This window comes from Rhea americana, unplaced genomic scaffold (genome assembly GCF_003343005.1).
Source record: "Rhea americana isolate MKP2758 unplaced genomic scaffold, rheAme1 scaffold_171, whole genome shotgun sequence".
Lineage (NCBI taxonomy): Eukaryota > Metazoa > Chordata > Aves > Rheiformes > Rheidae > Rhea > Rhea americana.
In genome coordinates, this window is record NW_028185828.1 from 965,442 (window position 1) to 970,663 (window position 5,222).

Below are 5,222 nucleotides of genomic sequence, written 5' to 3' on the forward strand. Positions count from 1 at the left end.
AGTGCAGAAAACTGGCTTCAGTGTCCAAGGAAGTCTTTTCTGCAACCATGTTCCTACATTGTGAGCACGAAGTAGCAGATTACATCTTAGGATATTCTGTAAGGTTAAGTATTTCCACTCCGGTAACTGGGGARGCAGTTCCATTTAGTGGTAAGTTCTTACTACAGGAATTGCTATGAAATAGGAGAGAGAGCAATTCTGGAGCAGTTGAAGGGCAGGAGTGAAACAGAAAGGAAAGGTGAAGTTGGGCTGTATCTGCTGCAATAGAAGCGTGCTAAGCAGAGTAGTATTTATTTATCATGAATCTGGGATACTTTTAGTGTGAAGTTTACTGCTGATTTTTATTTTAGTGATTTTTTTATATCCTGTCTCAAAATAAAGCAGAGAGCTGTAACACTCTGAAAGTCAAATGAATGAATCATTCATAGAGCAGGAAACGTTTTATGACCCTTACTATTATTGTTGTTATTATTTATTAACCTAGGGATCAGAGGGTGTGTGAAGCCATGTGGATCATGGCTCTGGCATGCTTGCAGTGGTAGGATCTCATCTGGACAGATACTGAGCAGCCAAGATATCACAGATGATAGGACACAAACAATAATATCTACCCATTTTTCACTTTTTCTGATGAGAGCTCCCTGTCTTGGAAGGTCTCTATGTTACAGTGGTAAAGATTTTCATTGTCCATTTTGGGTTCTTTCAGAATATGCTGACAAAATTTTAAATAATTTCCAGTCCACAAATCAAKAGCTATTTCTTGTTGAGTCCCAGTTCCATGCAGGTTTTAGCGATGGTGAGCCAGTAACTGTTGTATTCTTAGGGAGGTGTTTGGAGGAAATGTTAATATTTAATGATGCCTTTTTGTGGTCAGACGGGTGATTTCTCTTAATGACGCTGTCTGGAAGAAACATGCCTCAATAGTCAGCCATAATCAATCCATACGACATATTATTAGGACTTCAGTGTGTCACAGGACATTTACAGATCTTAATGAAGTTARTAATTTTACTAGAACTTTTGTCCTAAATACTGGACATTTGAAGGAGTTAGAGAATTTCCATTACTGCTATCCGTGATTATTGTCATGGGAATACCTGAAAAAATGTTAGATTTCAGAGAGGTCTGGTACCTTTCACATGTCTTTATTTTTTGAACATTGAATTAGTATGGAGAAATTTGAAGGCGGTGAGGCTCTCCGTTCCCCTGAAAGTCAATGGGAGTTGTGTGCCTAATTTCCATTTGTGCCTTTGGAAAATCCCCTTCTAATTGACTAAATATTTGTACTATTAGCCATGGGCACGGTGGCACAATGTGGCTTTCAGACCATCTGTTTTCATGGACTAAAAYCCACTGGCAGGAAACCTTGATTGGCAGAAATTCACCAAGGCTGGTTTACATTAGTTGAGGTTGCTGAGGACAAAACTATAAAGGAAAACAGAAGCATAGGATACGCAGAAATAAAAAGGCGCGTGGAAATAAATGAGCTTTGTTTCAGCATTTGAAGGGATGTTACTCATTTATCAAAAGACTTTCTTCTTTAATGTTTTTGAAATAATGTTTCGAARAAAAGTGCTTGTCTTTGAGTATTCAGTGCCAAGAAAGGCTCTCAACCACTCCAGCAATTATCATCTCCTGAAGAGAAGTCGGTTAATGATTTCTCTCTAGACAACTTGGTCTTTCATTTTTTTTTATTGTGCCAGAACAATTCCAACCCAATCAAACATTTTAGGATTTGATTTGATTCTTAATGTTCAAGAAATATTCTGAAATACAGTGAAAATTAATTGATTTTATGATACTGTCCCTAGGTCTTAGAATATGAAAATTACAAGTGTCAGATACTGGATCAGTGATAGTAAGGCAACAACCRGAGAAAGAAAAGTGCTTTCCCAGCTTGTGGTCAAGCAGTGGAACTTGCAGACTGTTGCAGGGACGTATGCAGTAAGTTGGATRTTTTTAAGGGCTGCATAATTTTGCAAGCAATGATGTTTACAGAGGYCAGCACAAACCGTCCTAAGCCCTTACTCTGAGCATCCTTGAAATTTGGTTGTGGATTTAGATTCGAACTTTGTTCATCTTCTCTTTGAAAGTCATTTGATTGTGTATATAAGTGGTCATTGGATCTCCGCTTTTTCAGCCCACGTTCTCAGGCATCATGAATATTTTCTCCACATTCTGTAAAAGCTAGCTAACTAACTTTGCTATGGAGTCGTCTTTCAGTGGATCCAACTGAAAACACYGTATCAACTTGATGGTTTAATTCTGAGGGCAAAGCTGCATTCTTAAATCCTGAACCAATTAAACTTAATTGAAAGGTTGTCATTGGCTTTAAAATGGCCGTATTTCATCTAGGCTTGTTCTTGAGTACAAGAAGATCTTGGAAGTCATTCGTGCTTTCAGTTAGTGTGTGCACATGYTTTGGCACTTACTCTACTTCATTTGCATGGCCAGCCACATAGGTTTTGGCCTCTGCTCCTTAGGGCTGTTGTTCAGATATTAAAGGAATTGAGCATAGTACCTCTGCAGCCAGGRGCAGATAAATTTTTCCTTGTGCAGAGGAGCTTTTTTTCATGTCCATGATTATCTGCCAGGTACTTCCACAAACATCTGGTTGCTGTGAAAACCCCATCCCTGGCTAGATTTTTAGGAAACTTTCCTATGGGTGTTTCCAGACCAGAGTCCTGCCTTTAGATGGTGTGATGGCCCATACCAGTCTCTCTGTTTGCTCATTGTCAATGGAGAATGTAGGTTTTGTAGAGTTCTGCCTTTGCAAAYAGCATATTTTCATAGAATCTTGCCTTGCATGATAGATTTTGCACCCACTGGAAGTATTAATAATTAATTACTTGCAATAGGAAGAGCCCCAGATTTGGAAGCAGTTGCTGTCATTTATTTTAATAATGGTAATTTAATGGCAGAATATATTGTAATTTCTGGCTGAGTTCTTAATCTTTAAACAATGGAGTTGATACTGGATTTGCAGCAGTTGTCTCACCTAAAGATGGTAGGGAATTGAAGCAACATAAAGCTTATATTGCATTATGTTATTTAAATCAAGTTTGATCATTCAGCCTTACACTGCACATGTAAGTTACTATGGCAATGAAATGTAATAAAACATCATTTATCATTTTACACATGAGAAGTAAGTTGGCACATCTCAGCAGACAGAATGGAAGATATTGGTAGAGCCATCGATGCTACACAGTTTACTGGAGTCCTACACTCCTGAGCCTGCCCAGGCAGGCTACAAGCACTAGCAYGGGGAGAGCATTAGTGTGTAAGTAGAGAGCGCTGTCCACTAACTTTTGTGACAAGCAGCCTACTTACTTCATGCCTTTATGCTCACATTTCTCCTGCTGCATCAATGTAAAAAAAAAAAAAAAAATCTGTAAAAGGATTTCTGTGAAATCCTAGCGCTCTTCATGCACTCCTTTTTCACCATTTGGGATTATTGAATACACAGATTATCAGCTCCCAGGATTTTCAGTCTCTGCTTAGAGCATGAGCATATCCAGTTGCCACAGTTAAGTGCACAACTCGGGAGTCGTGCCATATTAACTGGCTGTGAATATATTCAAAWTGGAATGCAAGTTGCATCAGCCTATGCTGTTGATAATGAAGTCTGATATCTCTGATATAACTCTGGTCAGGAATTCTGGTATCCCAGACAAGACCTGTGTGTCAGATGCTGTAGAGGCTCAACTGGCCTTGTCTGGAGAAGGYGTCCTACATAGACTTCCCATGAACACAGCTGGATTCCATCAGTTGATTCATTTTTTTCCAACTTGCTGATCATGCTGTTAGTYGAACACAAAGCAATTGGAGGCATTGCTGAATGTGTCCTCAGGTGCCTRTGGAAAGGGGAAGTATTTGGAGATGACTGTTCAGCATGTGATTGTTGTGTATATTTTGGGTGTATTGGGAAAGAAATTTGGATTTACAGAGGAGGAAACATTGGCTTTTTGGAGTGACCTTTGATCATCTCTGGAACATTTGGAAGTTGCAATCGTTTCTGCAGAACTTGGTTCTGGTCCCACTCAGTACACAGCCTCTAGGCCAGCTTATTTGCAGTCCATTCCCTTTCCATCCTTGCACAGGGGCCATCTCTGCGGTTGTCTGAGCATCTTCCAAGGATGTGCCAAGTGATGAATGAGCTTTATTTAGCGCTATCCCTGAAAGTCACTGCATCCATTTCAGTGAACTGCAGAATGTGTCAACACAATTACTTTAAGGCTGTCCACTCGCTGGACCCTCTGTCAGCACTCTGCAGCTTCCATTGACTGCCTGATCAGCATTGCTATGACTATTAATATTTATAAACCTTAAATAATACAGGACTTCAGTGTACCTGGGAGACCATATGCTGTCCTCCAATCCCCATCAAAGCACCTGAGATCAGTGTGGCTACATCCCTGGCTGATCCACCATTGTGGTCCCCGAGGGGAAGCAGGGTGGAGCTTTTTCCCTGGAGAGCCTCTGTCTTTGGATTTCTCCTTCCTTCATTAGTTACCAGAGCACACTGCCTTCCTCCTTCAGGGCCAAGCTGCAGGCTTATTTCTTTCATTTTTAGTCTGGAGTCTTTCATCACAGCCCTGTGCATTTATTACAGGGCTTCACTTGTTTGTGACCTTGGGAGGTGGGATTTTTTTTTTTCCCTCTTGGTGAAAATGCATTGATGTGGTTTTCTGGGGGGAGGAGGAAGTTGAGGCACTTTTTAAATTTTATTTTATTATTATTATTATTATTATTTGCTTTTGGTGTTGTTCTAGGCCTGAATCTTGCTAAGGTGTCTGGTAACCATTTGGACACTTTTGGACACAGATGTCACTAATTTAGTATTTAATGTATGCATGCGCAAAGATGCTTGTCAATGAATAATGCATAGCAATAAACAGCTTGGTGATTCGGTTTGGTTCAGAATGATGCTGCATATGGATTAGCCTTAAGGACACAGATCAGCAGAGTTAATAACATGTATCAGGTGGAGGCAGCCAAACTAAACCCTTTGTGTGCTGCAGCGCTTACCGCTGTGATGAAAACGTCTCTGCTCGCTCGAACAGCCTCGCCCGGGCTTGCGGAGCCGCTCGGCGCGCTCTGCGGAAGCGAGCCCGTCGGAAACGGCTGCGGCAGCGCGCCCTCCGCCGCGGCGGAGCCCCCGAGGGGCGCGGAAAGCAGCGGCGCTGCCTCGCGGAAGGGGGCGGCCGGGCCGCGCCGCG